General features: G+C 35.8%; 1 protein-coding gene across 3 annotated transcripts in view; it reads left to right on the plus strand.

Moving 5' to 3' along the window:
• Positions 1–20,609, plus strand: part of LOC110465426 — a 61,802-nt gene that overhangs the window by 5,831 nt on the left and 35,362 nt on the right. For 2 of the 3 annotated variants that reach the window (XM_021521225.1, XM_021521227.1), the window contains exon 1: positions 16,955–17,443. The exons of the other annotated variant lie outside the window; for it this stretch is intronic. The gene's annotated coding sequence lies outside the window, so the exon portion shown is untranslated. Of the gene's footprint in view, positions 1–16,954; positions 17,444–20,609 lie in introns of those variants that run through there. 3 annotated transcript variants of the gene reach the window in all.

Here is a 20,609-nt window from a genome sequence, read left to right on the forward strand (position 1 = left end):
TGTTTTGTTGTTTTCACTGTACCTGTTTTGTTGTTTTCACTGTACCTGTTTTGTTGTTTTCACTGTACATGTTGTTATTCTCTGTTATCGACTTTTCTGAACCATTTTTAGGCGTGTATGGTACGCTATGGTATATATATATATATATATATGTATTTTACTCATCTTCGTGGACAATTTCATGAAATCCTTCCATGGGTACGTTAATTCAATTTTACAATTATTGTCTATTTGTCTATATAAATAGATCTTTAAAACTCTCTCACATGCTTGTATGTTAACGCTATGGTATATGTGTCAATATACTAACATGTTTCCTCCTATTCGTGGGCATTTTATTTCATTTTTGCGTTTGTGTTGTAATTTCCTTTTTTTTGTAAGTTGTTTCTTCTTTACTTTATCGATGACCATATCATAAATCTTTCATCTTTCACATGCTTTTATATTAACGGGATTGTTGACATTGGTTTGGTTGTACCATGTTAATTGTCCCTTTGACGTTCCTTTTTTGTGTCTTTGTTTTTTCACTGTTTAGTTAGTCAGCTTTAAACTATACAAGAGAGCAGTTCGTGTCCTATTAGATAGTTCGTTTATTATCAAAATACGACATCAAGATAAGGATTATATCAGCTGTAAATTTGCGGATAAACTTTATTCATTCCTTTTGTTAAATATATCTGGTATCACGTACACCAAAGAAATACTATAGGTGATGCTTTTCATCGTGTTTACCATTCGATCTCGAAAAAAAAAAATGTTCAGTAGGTCAGAAAACCTTTTTGTGATCCAAGGGAGGTAATTCATTTAAAACCAGAATCACACGTGCGGTAGGTACATATTGTGTTTATTTTGTGGTATGTCTCGTGATATACACTAACACTAATTTAGTTATGATTTATTTTACAGATTCCAACATATATGTCTTAATCCGAAACAAGTGTCAGTAGTTCTATCTGAGCCAAACCTTCGCGGATAACCTCTGTTCATAATGACTAAACATATTATAAATGTCATACATCATAATATACATTTCCATTCATTTAAAAGTTCCCACTTTCATAATGAGGTAAGTTACTTTTCTTCTTTTATCAGAACTTATAACTACAATACATTAAAATAAAGACTTTAAGGGAGAAGATTAAAGAAATATAAAAAACATTACTACAATACATTCCATTATAGACAGGACAATACTTGCTGAGAGGTTTACATCTGCGCAGAAGAGTGTTACAGTCGTAAAAATGATCTGATCCACAAATGATCTACTTTGACTACGACATTTTTTACTGGCTTTAGATCAATGTAGAGTTACTGCTTAATACCATTGGTTTGGTTTGGTTTGTTTTTCTTTTGTTTAACGTCCTATTATCAGCTTAGATAATATTGGTCTATATTTAACCTTTGTTTTAAGCATTGCCAATAATCTACAATTGCTCAAAAAGATGAAATAAATATACATTTGTTTGGGTGGGGGGGGGGGGGGGAGAATGGAGGAGGAGGGGAGGGAGGTAAATTGAGGTTAACATGATAAAACAATCTTCGTTTGCTGTACACGAAGACTTTTCATAACTCTTTATTTATGCACTAAACTGTATTCTGATTACATTTATAATTCCATGTTGCACAACAATCGACTACCGCGCGTTATCGGGTCATTACTATATGTATGCTGTCCTGTTAAAAATGATACGGTTAGATTTCTACAGAAAATGCCTGTTAATAATTGTAATCATATTTACATATGAGTTATGGTCTAATATTTAAAATTGCTTTTCATCCTTCCGTGCATTGAGGAGGCAATTGTTGTTGTGAAACTATAAGTGCAATGCCTATTGTAACGTTATCAATCTGTATTGTGACGTCATCAATTCTATTGTTGTCAAAACTTAATTTGCTGTTCAAAGAACTGTTCGAAATAACTAAATAAAGCGTAACCACTCTTTCACAATAAAATAAAAATAAGAAATATATTTGGGCAAATATTGTTATGATTCGATACACATATTTCTATTGCTATCAAACTTACCGGATTTTATGAAGATATTGTCAGCAATAGCAATGTGTGTTACAGTACCATAACAACATTTGCTAAAACATCCATTGCTTAAATAAATCTAAGATGATATTAGTTGATTTAAGTGCCAATGCCGGGGATATTTTCATATATTTGGTTGGTAATGTGAATGAATCCGCGATTTAACCACTGTGTTTTACATTGTAAGGGTCTGCTTTTATTTGTAATTTCTGGGCTCTTATTCATAAAGCCGTTCTCACGCTCAAGCATAGATTTTGTGCTGAAGCATGTGTTCTTTTATTCCGCTTATAAATTAATAAAAAAATCTTGTTTTGTCAATGATTTGAAAAACAAATTGAAAAGACTTAAAGCCTCATACTGTTTTTAATGTTTGCATTTCACTCTTTGATAGTTTCAATAAAGTGAGTTATAAGAAAGTTGGTTGTCTATGTAGCTAATATAACCATGTTCTCTTTAAGTTGTTATTTGCGTCACACTCACCAGGGTAGAACTGTCATGAATGTAAATAATGTATGCTACACTTGAAAATGAATACTAGTGAAAACGATAAAGGAATTGTCATTATTCAAATGTCTTTCTCAGTAGACAGCATGTCATGTTGTTCGTATTACACATAAATGTGAACAAATACCATCTTGTTGTAAAATATTACTACTCTCAAATGACCTCTGTTTATAATGATCCATCGGACACTTGATATACAACCTTAACTCTCTCTCTTTTATCAATACTGTTGCATCGAATGTAAGACCTGCTAAATACTCTATATCCGGGTCTATTTAGACAAAAAGGGACAAAATTCCTGTTTATAATTAAACAAACAAATCAAAAATATCATCAAAGCATATTAAGACCTATATTATATCTACAGTGCTACCCGCCACCTAAGCTTACTATAGCAATAACACAGTGACGTTAATTACTAACCTCCGACAGATGTCAATAGACTTCCCTTTTGTGATCACTCGCGTGTTTATATGTGAAGTCACACATTTTAATGTGATACATGTACGTTAGTGGTCATCGCCTTAAGGTCGGCAAACGTAAGCGGGCTATCTAGGTGTCCCCTTAATAAAGTAGAAGGAAAACTGAATATTTATACAGGACCGATCTATCTTCGGGGATTTGATGCAATTTCGCGGGAAAGAATTATTAAATTACGCACGGGGTAATTTTATTTCAGTTTCCTGTAGATTTTCTCTTTTAATCCATCCGTTTTAATTCATGTATGTACCATTTTTTAAGAATGAAACCAGGATATTTATGTGGCCGTGTTTTAAGTCCAACATAAAATGTCTAAGGCAAGGGAGATAACTCGAACTGGTCTGATAGCAAAACGCTGTAATAATATTTTGTTAAAGGCCTCCTCACACATAGACGAAAATCCCCCGACGTCAACTTGCGTGTACTGGCGAATAGAACTTGAGTACAATTCGTTCCCATTAGTATATGGATGCGTTTGTGAGCTTTTGTGTCTGTTGCGATTAGTCTTGCTTGTCGGAAAATTTTGAGCATGTTGGAAAATTTGTGGCGAATAAGAGTTTCGTCTATCATTCGTTAAAATTCGTTTCAATACGTTAACCAATCGGAAAGTCTTCGCATAACGTTCGTCAACTGGCGTTAGAGGTCGCAAGTTATCAAGTCGTGATCAGCTAATTTGCAAATCAAGCGATTGAGGACGATCCCATAACGAATCTTTGCGATAGTTTGCGAACTTGTACGAAATGCAGCGAATACTTACGTATTGTAGCTAATTGAATCCAAAGTTTCATGACGAATGAAAGCGAATTGTAACGATTGGTTGACGTTCAAAAACGAACGGCATACGCTTGCATACGAGTCATTACGAAGGGTAACTGCGACATACGAATCCACGCGAATCATAACGCATCTAAATTTCTTGAGTATCTCAACAACTTTGTGTAGTTCTTTAATTTCATAAATAAAAGGAGGAGGTTAAATATAAAGATTATTAGTTAGTCCTTCGACAAAATGGAAGATATACAACGCATGAGTCTGCAGTATGTGGCTGCTATGGCCCACCAATAAGTCTTCCAGCAACAAATTAACATCCACCAGTTCATCAGAGGCCGATTTAGGTGGAGAAGAGGAGCCAGAGCACGTCTGGAGAAGACCATGGCCGCATCCCGAGAGACGGCGCCAATATGGCATCTATAATCAACTCATGGTTGAGCTCAGAAGAGAAGATCCTAGAACTTTCACGAAATTTCTCTGCATGCCAACTGAGATGTATGATGAAATATTCGAGAGGGTCCATCATCGTCTCTGGAAACAACTCACCTGGCACAGGGAGCCCTTGGATCCAGGCCTCAAGTTAGCTGCCACTCTTCGCCACCTGGTTTCTGGTTCCAAGTACTCAGACGTGCAGTACTCCTGGCGGGTCGCTGAGAAAACCCTCTCTGTCGTGGTCAGAGGAGTCAGTCATGCTATATGTGAGGAATATGTTGATGAGGTTATGACAGCCCCCTCCGCACCTGAAGAATGGAAACAACTGGCTGATGATTTCCTCAAGAAGTGGAACCTTTCTAATTGTGTTGCTGCCATTGATGGCAAACACATAGCCATCAGAAAGCCTGCCAGCTCTGGTTCCTTATATTGTAATTATAAGGGTTTCGTCAGCATCATCTTACTGGCCATTGTCGACTCATTTTCTCCTCAAGATCACCAGGCTGCTCATCAGACTGCACCTCTGGTTCCTCGGGTTTCTCTGGCTCTACAGCAGCAGCCTTTCTCGCTCTCGCTCTAGATGTTTTTCCTCTTCCCCTTGGCAAACTGTTGCACTTACAAAACTTCAAAAAAGTTGAAAATCAAACAGCAATACGACGTGGTGTCGAGTCGGAGAAAGTTAGAAGGCAAATGACCCCACATGGTTTTCGCCAGTCTTGTATAGCGTCCTGTAACGGCCGGATGCGGAAATGTCCTTTCGGAAAGCTTCGGACGGCTTCGGAAGCATGCGCAAAGTTGCGCTTCGGTTCGCATGTTTGCGTTCCTTATCGCTAACGGAATGAACAAATAATGTTTGCGTGACCCCACGCATTCTAGCGAATAACATTAACCGTTCGTCACACTTCTTAAATCATTCGCAACAAACAGTTCCCTAACGGTTACCTTTCGTTATATTTCAAATTATGTAACACATTTTCAAACAGTTTCGGTCAAATTCGCCAGAATTGACAAATTTACCCAATTCGTCAGTTACTCAAGTCTTATTTGCAAGTACACGCAAGTTGACGTCGGGGGGTTTTCGTCTATGTGTGAGGAGGCCTTTAGGAATAAAACATCTTTGTATATAATTTTCCCAATAATATTGATATATCAAATTGAAACTGTTTTCGATATAATGATCGATAATGCTCTGGCCCCGATACAGGTACAGTACAATGTAAATGTGTTAATCAGCCGGCAAAGTCTTGTGGGTATTTTTGTAGTTGTGACTTGAATGTTGAAATTGGCTGACGCTAAAAATTAATACTTTTAGGAGAACACATCATTGTTGTTATTTACATGCTGAGTTTTTAGTGCTACCTCACTGAAATATTATGCTGAAGAAACCGATTGCATAACTCAACCAGGTCACATTATACTGACAACCAGTTGTTTCGTTAATACTAAATGCTGAACGTTAAACAGGTAATAACTATCCCTGCCAGGGGATAAAATACATAACCTACCCCACGTGGTGATCTTCTACCCGTGGGAGAAGAAAATTGGTCAGAGTTGAGGTTTACACCGAGGGTAGAATTTTCCTAACCTAAATACCCGAATGACATGATTATAAAAAAAAACGTAGTCCCTGCACTAGGGTATCCAGAGGCACCTGCGAGGTTTTAACAGAATATTTCGCCCTCTTGGAGTGATATAATGGTATCTCCGAACGAGGGATAAGATTTCAAACTTGCCAAACACGAGGATCGCGGTATATATACGTGAAGCTGTGATATGACATACATAGACGGGAATCCTTCGCATCGTCGGAAACCCGTAATCGAACGTGGGTTTCCGATGATGAATCCTCCGAAAACTCCTGCCAGTTGGAGGAAATCGAGATCATACTTTTTTTACACGTGCAGAGAGCGTAAGTGAGCGTAACCTCTCGAGTGTCGAGGATGACTTTTTCAAGGAGACCACAATTTGTGTGGATATAGACGGTTACCATACCTAAAACATAAAATCTTTTCAACGATGCCAAGCAGTAACGTACTTTTTGCCCTGAGAAATTTAGGCGAGGTAATGTTTCAGAATTCGAGAGCCTCCGTGTGATTCCAGATGATACCAGGACTTTCTCTTTAACAATACACATCGACACCAGCAGTCTGGTATCACGTGTCCCGTTTGACACTTTTGGACCTCCATAGACACGCGTCCGGACGTATTGTATGGCACCCTCGCGCATTGTTCCGTACATGCATTAACAACGGGCAAGGAAGTAACGCTCTTAACAGTCGGCCGTCAGTAGATAGCGATCTGTTCACTCAACCAGCCACCACATGAATGCAGCTAGTTATGAATATTTCATAACAACTCAGAACACACTTTAAGTTTTGTGGCGTGTAGCAAATTATTTCCGGGTTTTTTCAGTGCATGTCATTGTACATACACACCATTCTACTTCCGTGGCAATACTTGTGATATCACTGTCCTGTAGTGAAATCAGTGAACAGGTAAATGGAGCTACTGTAGGATGCTTTACGTATATCGAGGATGACGCTTTAAACAGTCTTATTGTACATACTGACAGTTCCGTGTCAACCAATAGTAGTAGCACCATTGACACGCTAAGATATCGGCGTTTTATTCATATATCACAATCATTTCTTTTCCGCGTATCATGCAATTTTAATTCAGAATATAACCTGTCGTTTCCAGCACAGTTACAATTTTGTAACTTTTAAATTATGCATTGTAATGTTACTGTATGATGATGTTGATACAAGTTTGTTGTTGTTGATGATAAATGGAAATGGTGATGATGATGATGATGATGATGATAATGATGATGATGATGGTGGTGATGATGATGATGATTATGATGATGATGATAATGATGATGATGATGATGATGATGATGATAATGATGATGATGGTGATTATGAGGATGCTGATGATGAGTGGGAATGACGTAGATGATGATGATGTTGATTGTGACAAATTATAAAACCAGGGTGTGTTGTGCGCATTTATATTACTATTATATGATTGTATGTATTTTCTATACCATCTTTGTTACATACATTTTGTACTTAACCAATAAGCTGTAAAGCTTACGGAATAAAATAAACTGAAACATAAACTGAAAATCATTTTTACGGCATCATATAGCTTTGATAAATCATGTTTACGGCATGATACAGCTTTGATAAATCATTTTTGAAAAGAAAAGTATCCCTTGTGGGACTTTAATGAAAACAATGGAAATGAAGTAACGAAAATTTAATTAACAAACGTGTTCTGAGTGTAAAATATTCTGCGGGGCAAGACTTTTTCACATTTTTACAGTATACCGTCGCTGAAACCGATTAAGCTACCTGGACAAAGGAAGTGTCTGACACAGAAACGCGGTAAATGACAGCACACAACAATATTTTTTGTTTTCGTATGAAACATTTGAACACCAGTTTCACGCTGAACGAAAATGTCATTCGACATTAGTCCAAGATAATCATCAACAGGTGTTTATCTTTACACGAAGGTACATGTACAACGCTTTTCAAGTGGTGTCCCGTTATTTGAATATGTGATAAGGTTTCCAGGAAGTTGTCGACAGGGTCATGGTCTGTATAATACTGATGCATAATACTGATGCATCCTCCTCTTCCTCCTCCTCCTCCTCTTCTCCTACTCCTCTCAAGAACAGCGTTGCCACGTGCTTTGGGTTCTCTGTGTACTGTAGTATATGTAGTGACTGCGCATGCTCCAGCCGGTAGATTAAAACTCTTTTATAACATTGCAACCAATTATAGGCAACCCACTCCACAGATGAGAAACGTGTCAAGGATGATTGCACCGATTGTTTCCTTTCCTTAAATTATTGCAATTCCGTGATTTGAGGTTTTGTGAAAGGGAGGAACCTATCACAGTCCACAATAGATCGATGAATAAATACATTTGTATCTGGTACTATATAGGGATTATTTGACTATCTGGTTCTATATAGGGATTATTTGACTATCTGGTTCTATATAGGGATTATTTGACTATCTGGTACTGTATAGGGATTATTTGACTATTTGATACTATATAGGGATTGATTGACTATCTGGTACTGTATATGGATTATCTGACTATCTGGTACTATATAGGGATTATTTGACTATCTGGTTCTATATAGGGATTATTTGACTATCTGGTACTATATAGGGATTATTTGACTATCTGGTACTGTATAGGGATTATTTGACTATCTGTTACTGTTTAGGGATTATTTGACTATCTGTTACTGTATAGGGATTGACTATCTAGTACTGTATAGGGATTATTTGACTATCTGGTACTATATAGGGATTGATTGACTATCTGGTACCGTATATGGATTATTTGACTATCTGGTTCTATATAGGGATTATTTGACTATCTGGTACTGTATAGGGATTATTTGACTATCTAGTACTGTATAGGGAATTTTTGACTATTTGATACTATATAGGGATTATTTGACTATCTGGTACTGTGTAGGGATTATTTGACTATTTGATACTATATAGGGATTGATTGCCTATCTGGTACTGTATAGGGATTATTTGACTATCTGGTACTGTGTAGGGATTATTTGACTATCTGGTACTACATGTATATAGGGATTATTTGACTATCTGGTACTAAATAGGGATTATTTGACTATCTGGTACTATATAGGGATTATTTGACTATCTGGTACTGTATAGGGATTATTTGACTATCTGGTACTGTATAGGGATTATTTGACTATCTGGTACTGTGTAGGGATTATTCGACTATCTGGTACTACATGTATATAGGGATTATTTGACTATCTGGTACTATATAGGGATTATTTGACTATCTGGTACTATATAGGGATTATTTGACTATTTGGTACTGTATAGGGATTATTTGACTATCTGGTATTGTAAAGGGATTATTTGACTATTTGGTACTATATAGGGATTATTTGACTATCTGGTACTATATAGGGATTATTCGACTATCTGGTACTACGTGTATATAGGGATTATTTGAATTATTTGACTATCTAGTACTGTATAGGGTGTATTTGACTATCTGGAACTGAGTAGGGATTATTTGACTCTCTGGTACTGTATAGGAATTATTTGACTATTTGGTACTATATAGGGATTAGTTGACTATCTGGTACTACGTGTATATAGGGATTATTTGACTATCTGGTACTGTATTGGGATTATTTGACTATCTGGTCCTGTATAGGGATTATTTGACCATCTGGTACTGTATAGGGATTATTTGACTCTCTGGTACTATATAGGGATTATTCGACTATCTGGTACTGTATAGGGATTATTTGACTATCTGGTATTGTATAGGGATTATTTGGCTATCTGGTACTGTATAGGGATTATTTGACTATCTGGTACTATATAGTGATTATTTGACTATCTGGTAGTGTATAGGGATTATTTGGCTATCTGGTATTGTATAGGGATTATTTGGCTATCTGGTACTGTATAGGGATTATTTGACTATCTGGTACTGCATAGGGATTATTTGACTATCTGGTACTGTTTAGGGATTATTTGACTATCTGGTACTGTATAGGGATTATTTGACTATCTGGTACTGTATATGGGTTTTTGTGACTATTAGGTACCGTAGATGGATTATTTGACTATCTAGTACTGTATAGGGATTATTTGACTATCTGGTACTGTATAGGGATTATTTGACTATCTGGTACCGTATATGGATTATTTGACTATCTGGTACTATATAGGGATTATTTGACTATCTGGTACTGTATAGGAAATATTTGACTATCTGGTACCGTATATGGATTATTTGACTATCTGGTACCGTATATGGATTATTTGACTTTCTGGTACCGTATATGGATTATTTGACTATCGGGTACTATATAGGGATTATTTGACTATCTGGTACTGTATATGGATTATTTGACTATTTGGCACTGTATAGGGATTATTTGACTATCTGGTACTGTATAGGGATTATTACACTATCTGGTACCGTATATGGATTATTTGACTATCTGGTACCGTATATGGATTATTTGACTTTCTGGTACCGTATATGGATTATTTGACTATCTTGTACCGTATATGGATTATTTGACTATCTGGTACTGTATAGGGATTATTTGACTATCTGGTATTGTATAGGGATTATTTGACTCTTTGGTACTATATAGGGATTATTTGACTATCTGTTACTGTTTAGGGATTATTTGACTATCTGTTACTGTATAGGGATTATTTGACTATCTGTTACTGTTTAGGGATTATTTGACTATCTGTTACTGTATAGGGATTATTTGTCTATCTGGTACTATATAGGGATTATTTGACTACCTGGTACGGTGTAGGAATTATTTGACTATCTGGTACTGTATAGGGATTATCTGACTATCTGGTACTGTATGGGGATTATTTGTCTATCTGTTACTGTATAGGGATTATTTGAGTATCTGGTACTGTATAGGGATTATTTGACCATCTGGTACTGTGTAGGGATTATTTGACTATATGGTACTACATGTATATAGGGATTATTTGACTATCTGGTACGGTGTAGGAACTATTTGACTATCTGGTACTATATAGGGATTTTTTGGCTATCTGGTACTGTATTTTGACTATCCAGTACTGTATAGGGACTATTTGACTATCTGGTACTGTATATGGGTTTTTGTGACTATTAGGTACCGTAGATGGATTATTTGACTATCTAGTACTGTATAGGGATTATTTGACTATCTGTTACTGTTTAGGGATTATTTGACTATCTGTTACTGTATAGGGATTATTTGGCTATCTGTTACTGTATAGGGATTATCTGACTTTCTGGTACTGTATAGGGATTATTTGTCTATCTGGTACTGTATAGGGATTATTTGACCATCTGGTACTGTATATGGATTATTTGACTATTTGGCACTGTATAGGGATTATTTGACTATCTGGTATTGTATAGGGATTATTTGACTCTTTGGTACTATATAGGGATTATTTGACTATCTGTTACTGTATAGGGATTATTTGACTTTCTGGTTCTATATAGGGATTATTTGACTAGCTGGTTCTATATAGGGATTATTTGACTATCTGGTATAATATAGGGATTATTTGACTATCTGGTACTATATATGGATTATTTGACTATCTGGTACTGTGTAGGGATTATTACACTATCTGGTACCGTATATGTATTATTTGACTATCTGGTACCGTATATGGATTATTTGACTTTCTGGTACCGTATATGGATTATTTGACTATCTGGTACTGTATATGGATTATTTGATCATCTGGTACTGTATATGGATTATTTGGCTATTTGGTACGGTATAGGGATTATTTGACTATCTGGTACTGTATATGGATTATTTGACTATTTGGCACTGTATAGGGATTATTTGACTATCTGGTACTGGATATGGATTATTTGACCATCTGGTACTGTATATGGATTATTTGACTATTTGGCACTGTATAGGGATTATTTGACTATCTGGTTCTATATAGGGATTAATTGACTATCTGGTACTGTATAGGGATTATCTGACTATCTGGTACTGTATGGGGATTATTTGTCTATCTGTTACTGTATAGGGATTATTTGAGTATCTGGTACTGTATAGGGATTATTTGACTATCTGTTACTGTATAGGGATTATCTGACTATCTGGTACTGTATAGGGATTATTTGACTATCTGGTACTATATAGGGATTATTTGACTATCTGGTACTGTATAGGGATTATTTGACTATCTGGTACTGTATAGGGATTATTTGACTATCTGGTACTATATAGGGATTATTTGACTATCTGGTACTATATAGGGATTATTTGACTATCTGATACTGTATAGGGATTATTTGACTATCTAGTACTGTGTAGGGATTATTTGACTATCTGGTACTGTATAGGGATTATTTGACTATCTTGTACCGTATATGGATTATTTGACTATCTGTTACTGTATAGGGATTATTTGACTATCTGGTACTATATAGGGATTATTTGACTATCTGGTACTATATATGGATTATTTGACTATCTGGTACTGTATAGGGATTATTTGACTATCTGATACTGTATAGGTAGTATTTGGCTATCTGGTACTGTATAGGGATTATTTAACTATCTGGTACTGTATAGGGATTATTTGACTATCTGGTACTGTATAGGGATTATTTGACTATCTGGTACTGTATAGGGATTATTTGACTATCTGGTACTGTATAGGGATTATTTAATTATCTGGTACTATATAGGGATTATTTGACTATCTGATACTATATAGGTAGTATTTGACTATCAGGTATTGTATAGGGATTATTTAACTATCTGATACTATATAGGGATTATTTGACTATCTGGTACTGTATAGGGATTATTTGACTATCTGGTACTGTATAGGGATTATTTGATTATCTGGTACGCTATAGGGATTATTTAACTATCTGGTACTATATAGGGATTATTTGGCTAGCTGGTACTGTATAGGGATTATTTGACTATATGGTACTATATAGGGATTATTTGACTATCTGGTATTATATAGGGATTATTTAACTATCTTGTACTATATAGGTAGTATTTGACTATCTAGTACTGTATAGGGATTATTTGACTATCTGGTACTGTATAGGGATTATTTGATTATCTGGTACTATATAGGGATTATTTGACTATCTGGTACTGTATAGGGATTATTTGACTATCTAGTACTGTATAGGGATTATTTGACTATCTGGTACTGTATAGGGATTATTTGACTATCTGGTACTATTTAGGGAATTTTTTGACAATGTGATACTGTATAGGGATTATTTGACTATCTGATACTATATATGGATTATTTGACTATCTGGTACTACATAGGGATTATTTGTCTATCAGGTACTGTAAAGGGATTATTTGAATATCTAGTACTAGATAGGGATTATTTGACTATCTGGTACTATAAAGAGATTATTTGGCTATCTGATACTTTATAGAGATTATTTGACTATCTGGTATGGTATAGGGATTATTTGACTATCTGATACTGTATAGGGACTATTTGACTATCTGGTACTGTATAGGGATTATTTGACTATCTAGTACTGTATAGGGACTATTTGACTATCTGGTACTGTATAGGGATTATTTGACTATCTGGTACTGTATATGGATTATTTGACTATTTGGTACTGTATATGGATTATTTGACTATCTGGTACCGTATATGGATTATTTGACTATCTTTTACTGTATAGGGATAATTTGATTGTTTCAATGTGTGTTGGCGTGGCTTCCTAATGACATGCCTGTATCAACTACCGTGGAATAGATACAATATAACGCTATCAACACATTCGGATTGTTCTCATCAAAGTATCAAGTAGCATTGATGATTTCAACATCATGTTGCTTTGCTTTAAGTCTAAGTTGTTATGACACCTTGGTGTTTAGGAACTGTTGTCGAAAGTAGATTCCAGGCAGCAAGCAAGGTAACTATTACTGTTTCCACTCCATTACTGAAATCTGAGAGGAGTACTTTGTATGAAATGTTTTATGTAATGACGGAATCAACCTCTGTCGCCGATTTCTCTACACCATTAGGTGTTAAATGTTAAAATAGATATTCAAGCTAAATGAACATTTCCAAGCTGTTCCCCATACGTCTTTTACTTGCCTTGCTGAAGTCCGAATATATTCCCATGGTAACATATGTTGGAGAAAAATAATCATAATCCACTTTCGGAGTAAAAAAACAAATGGGAGTAGTAATGATACATGAACTCAGTGTTACAGTAGTAATGATACATGAACTCAGTGTTACAGATTATTAAATTCTTGCCCGAAGCTTCTATAAGTCCCACAGGAGATGACATATAAGTTGTGGTCGGATTGGGCAGTGGATAACGCACTTGCCTTTCACATGGCGTCCGGGGTTCGATTCCCTGATCGGAAGTGAAAAGGTTCTGGGTGATCACCTGCCCAATCGCGTAGGTTTTCTCCCGGTACTCCGGTTTTCTTCCACACTAACATCCGGGCTAACATGCGCTAACATCCGGGCTAACAAGAGTGATTGATATAAGTTGAAATATCTTTTTTCATAATTGTTGTAAAACAAATAAAGTGTAAATAAATATTTAAATATGTATCATCCTTGTCTGAAATATATGTGTTGGCAGAATATGGGCCATTTCTTCCTTGAAGTCCGTATTTTTTGTTGGCAACATTTTCTCTCATTGACTGTATATTATAAATTTATTTGTCACTCGTGCTTCGCTGTTGTGTAAAAAGTGTTAAACTATTCACCCCATTTTGAAATATTATCCCGAATTCGAAAGCATTATCATAGACAGCGGACCTTATCCAAGGATTTGGAATCATTTTGACGGCGTATAGGTAGTACATTATGTATGCGCGTTAGTGCTCGATAAAGAATATGTTCGTTGCCAACTGCGTTCATACTATACCGTAAACATGTGTACCGTCAAAATGAATGTCAATCCTTAACGCATGCAGACTTTGCTAAGCTGGTGAAGGGAGTGATGTACTATACTAATATACGTAAATGAAATGACGTGGCTATCCAATAACGATCATTCAAATCATCATGTAATGTAATAAGTCCTATAACGGACCAGCGACAAACTATATGAGTAATATCAATGTTGATTTCATTTAGCAAAATCCAATCCTTGCTAATCCAGTGCAAGTTGTTTGTTATTGCGAAATCAAGTATTAAGAGACTGCAAGTAATAAATCCAAAAAAATGTTTTTCTTAACTCATGGATGTACGTTGCATTCAGATTTATACTAATGAAATTTAGCAATTCCCGGAATAAGGGAAAACACTTACACCTGTGTTGGAATGTAGACGAACAGGCACATCTGTGTGACTGAACACGTTTGTATTGCCAATATTATATCAAACATTCACTACAAAGGACCTAAAAGTGTGCATCCGTGCAGAAGCGAACACGGAACCTGATTAATTGAATCCTCTGGAGTATGGTGTAAACATCAGTCTTAATATAGTTGGCCAAAATGGGGATCCGTCAAGTTACAAGTACAATGTATCATAAGCTTAACGTTATTATTTATTTTTATTTTTATCAATCCTTTTTTCACATTTTGAAAAAACAATTAAATTTGTGTTGTTGTAAACAAATGAATATTTTTGTTATCAAATGCGATGTTCGTAACACTATTACACGAAGATAGTCGATGAATTCAAGCTGTTTGCAAAAAACTACTAAAAAAGTATTGCATTCTTGTCATAAGCTTGTACTTTTGCAGTATTATTTTCTAATCTTAAATTACTTATATCCAATTTCAATTGACTCGTTATTTTTTTAAATCTTTTTTACACACTCAACTGAAATCTTGTATGTTAAATAGCTTTTAAGAGGAACAAAAATGAAAAAATAGCATAACCTCGTTAATATTTTGCGTTGTCAATACTTCGCGTCGTTAATACTTTTTGCGTTGTTAATACTTTGAGTCGTTAATACTTTTTGCGTTGTTAATACTTTGAGTCGTTAATACTTTTTGCGTTGTTAATACTTCAGCGTTGTAAAGCTGATGATGTCCCATCTAACGAAATATTAACAAAAATGAGCTATTTTGCCGTCTGATTTGTTTTAATAAACTTTATACCTGTAATGGAAATGCTTTTTAATTCAATGCGAAATGAAAACTATTTCCTATAGTACAAAGAGAACACCTTTCAATTAAATGATATCGATCATCGACAAGAACCTCGAGCGACTCATGTTCAAGAGAGTTATCCGTTTCTCTGGGGCTATTGATTTTTCCAACAGCTTCGCCTGGTTAGCTCTGTTAAATTAGACCGGTGTGTATTTTGTATCCAATGTTCGCACGTGGAACAAACACTGTGTGGTTGTCAATGATGGAACTCTGGGATAACTTTGTTCCAATCTTTCACCAGCTTGATTCTCAATCTTAATTAAATTGTTAATCTATCGAAGCTCGCCAGCGTTCGTGTAGATATCCTTGGCGCTTTCAGCGGCACCAAATAGTGGATGATACCAGAAAGGAATTATCGCCCTAAGCTATACTTCGTATAGTGCAGGACGCTGTTTCAACCACTGACATACTTTGTAGACAACATCCCAAATAAGATCATTGGAGTCGTTATCGATCGACTAAGATCTCAGATAAACTTTTATTGAGCTATAGATGTTTGTCTGATATACTTAATAAATAAAGGATAAAGAGAAAACAAACTGTCAAAGAATAAATTGAATTATTGGTATTTAACAGGTTACAGATCTGTAGATGAAAAAAATAGTAATTAGGCCGCGCAATGCATGTTAAATATTTTTCAAATACAAAGATTATAACTTTATATACCAGATTTGAAAAAAAAAAAAAAATATTCCTCGTATTGTATGGCGTTAAGATTCCGGAAAAATCTTTCGCTTTAACAATTTGGAGTAACGGGGTTTTTTGGCAAATTAATGGGACACAAAATTGATTTTTTTTCCGAAATAATTGAAAACATAGACGTTGAGAAGTGAGCTTTCCGAATTATCCGCGTCCCGACATTTCTAGGCTTCTTTGTAACCTAGACTGAAAAGAAGTGCCAATTTTACGTTCAATACAATAAACACATTAAATTATTTCTAGAGTACAGAGCTCGATAGTACTTATTAGTAAGACGTGTTCGGGCTAGCCCGTTTAAAAGCCAATTGCAAGCAAACACAACGGTACCGATTCACGTTGTCTCGTGAGATCGTGGAACCTGTACCTGCCGATACAGTACACAGATATGTGCTTACGCAGTGCTCGGTTCTATCCCTAAGGGCGCTGTGGAAGGGGGCGGTTAGGTTAACGTAACCGCGTGTGATTTATTTATGTGGCAAGTACCTAGTACTATTTTTCATACACGACATCGCGATTGAAAGAGCTTCTTCGATTCATTATGTGAATGGCATGTACCGGTGTTTCAAACGATGGTTTGTAAGAGATGCTTTGTTGTAGTATTTACGAGGCCTAGAGTTACTGTGGAATTATCACACAGGCGGTGAGACAATGGTTCTGTCTTTGAGTGTTCCTAAGTGTGTTTCTCCGATTGGCAGTATTTCTCAGTAAATTCACTCTCTCGCTTCACATGGAACTTTACACGTGGTTGTCTTTTCGTCGGATTCTAATGTGACGTGGCTATGGACTATTAGTCATTCGGGGCTGGAAAGGTACAGTTATGATATACTTGTTTTAGGCTTATATTTAGGTTTATAAAGCAAAAGTATTGTTAGTTTCATTTCAGACCGGCTTTACGGTTTTTAATGAATTGGTTCCATATTGAAATACCAATATCTGAGGTTAGGAAGCCACGGATGCTACACCCCGTAACTTTAAATTTCTTTTCAAGTGATATTCTCATTCTTTNAAATTTGATAACCTAAACTTGTCCACACTGTTGGAATTACTTCTTTGCCCCATGTAATATTTTAAGTAATTCGTATCCTACGGACATACCTCCATTAGGATCCAGTGTTATATGGGATTTTACCGTCTTTATTACTTCTTTGACCCTTATAAATATATATATACATAAAAGGATTATAGATCTTATATTTTCTATATATATATATGTACCATCTCGTGGCTTGTCACTATATAACGCTACCAAATTCATGCGCGCTTCATTTAATTTGCCTTTGTCCAGTTGGAATTCATATTGCCTATGAATGTCAACTGAAACTAGTTCAATGCTTAAGTATATCTCTATTAACCAGACTCAGACTTGAATCAGCTGTTTTACAACAGTATTCTCCTATTATTTCAACCTTTCTAATTACATGCCAGGTAGTACACGTTGCATTAGCAGTTTATATTGATTCGGGTTTCCTTTTCTTGAGTTATAAAGAATATTGTAAATCATTAGCATGTCCAAGAAATCAATATGCTGGCCTTAATGTAACCGACTTACCAGGGTGCTGTGTACTTACGTTTCCCTGACCTTTTGGCCACCCTCTTGAGCAATCGTAAGACCATGCCCATCGATCAGGCAATTGCGTAGTGGTCAAGAGTAGATGTGTGCCTCTACTTATACGAATTTATCTCTGAGCTGATCAGTTTATACAGAAAATAAATAATTAAGAAGGATTTGTAAACCAAACCATGAATTACCCTCATCGCTATTACCAAAACATCCCAAAGCACAGATCAAAATACTCAAAGTATGATAACACGTACATGGACTGGGTTATCTACTTGTCCTCAGAAACAAGCGTCTGGTTCAAAGACCATGTAGAGCGGAACCTCGTTAATCAAACAACCATTATCCAGACAGTGTTTTTGTGGAAGATTTGTGTTTTCCATTGATAATTGTCTGGGTAATCCAGACGTTTTACAATCTAGACACGTTAACAGGAAAGGAAGATGGTTGGATTAACGAGGCGTCATTTCACTTACTGCAGGTTCGGAAGAAATAATTGGCCTGATGTATCCCGCTGTGTGATTGACCGAGACGATCTATCGATGGACCTATTATAAGTGAAGCAACTATTGTGGCCCTTTCATCAATTTGTCGACTAACGTTGCCCAATCATAAATAAGGTATCTATTGTGGCCAAATCGTAAGTTAGACGATTAATCTTAGCTTGACGCATAATAAATGGAGCGACTGTTGCCCAATCACAAGTGATGCGACCAATATGTTAGCATTTCATATGTGATACAGCTTATGCAATGGTGCTCCCAAGGTAATAAGGCGACCAATGTGTCCAACCATAAATAAGGCGCCCAGTCGCCTGTTGGACGATTAATTTTGTAACATCTTAAGTGAGGCGAATAAAACATGGTTGCCCTATAATAGTGAGGCGACCAATGTTGCCAGTCATTAGTTTGGACGATTTATGTTGCTGCCTCGTAAATGAAGCGATTTTGACCCATCATTATTTGGGATATTGATGTGGCTCTATCATAGGTGAGATAATAAATGATCACGAGGCGACTTAAGTATCCCTATCATGAGTGAGGCAATTGATATATCCCTGTCATTAGTGAGTCGAGAAATGTGGTCCAGCCATCAGTGGGCACCGTTATTATAAGGTAGCGCAGTAACTCAAAACAAATACACTGTGTAAACGTTTAATACCTTTTAATGCAGTTCGGGTTTTGTTTAGTCACTAATATCATAATCCCAGAGGACGGTAACTATCAGAACCTACACATATCCAGCCTCGCTTACGGTGCAATTTCTTAATTCTTTCCTCTCTCCCATTAGACGTGAAGAAGGACCAGGCTGTCGTACTGTGAGGATGATTATATCTAACCTTCACGATGTCAAATCCATTCCTTAAAATAAAAATAAAATGATATTATTTATTTCATTATTATCATGGGTATTCATAAATATGCCAGTGTAAAGCCTGTTTTGTGAGTGTGTAAGTGTTGGAGACGTATCATGCTGGGCCAGGGTCACACGAGTATCTGTATTGATCTAACAGCATACATTTAGTTACTACACCCTGTCTGTATTACAGCTGTGTAAATATCGTAGTGTTACAATGGTGTGTATAATCGATGTACTACGCCAAACGTCTAACTACCTAGCATTGTCATAACACAATAACGCGCGTGCGTCCTTTATCTTTAAAAAGAAACGCAAGTGTATCTATATTTTTTAAAGAATGAATATACGAGTGCATAGATATCATTGAATGCCATTGAATAGCTGAGGCACGATGGCATGAATGAGCGAATCAATAAGAGAATGAAGGAACGACGAAAAATTATGGATATGAGTGAATGAATGAAGACGAACGAACGATCGAATGAACAAAGACTGAATGATAGAAAAAAAAGGAATAAATCAACGAATGGAATAATGAATTGGTGAATTCGTAAATAAATAAGTGCGTGAATGAACAGATAACAGATTGAATGAATGAATGAACAAATGAATGAATCAAAGAATCAATCAATCAATCAATCAATCAGTTTATCAATGAATCAATGACTCAATCGATCAATCAATATGTCTGATGATTCATTTAAAAATGTTCCTTCTACTGGTTAATTGAAATGAATAAGATAATACGAGTTATCATTATAGTACATTTTTAATGACTAGTCACAAAAGAAAAGGGAAATCAATTAAAAATACTACCAGCAGCAGCTGTATGTGGCGAGGAATATTTATTATCAGATTAACTAACTACCCATGAAATTAATTTGCTATGAATATTCATATAACGAAGGGATATTTTTTACCTTGCGTATTTCTTATACATGTATGATCTGTATCATTAAATATAACTGTCATCGCTGACTGCTACATAGCATGGTTGTGTGTGCAACATTAACGGTGTACAGCTCTGTTACAGGATACGTCGTAGAATTAAACAACAT

The sequence above is a fragment of the Mizuhopecten yessoensis genome, unplaced genomic scaffold (assembly GCF_002113885.1).
Source record: "Mizuhopecten yessoensis strain PY_sf001 unplaced genomic scaffold, ASM211388v2 scaffold11075, whole genome shotgun sequence".
Taxonomy (NCBI): Eukaryota; Metazoa; Mollusca; class Bivalvia; order Pectinida; family Pectinidae; genus Mizuhopecten; species Mizuhopecten yessoensis.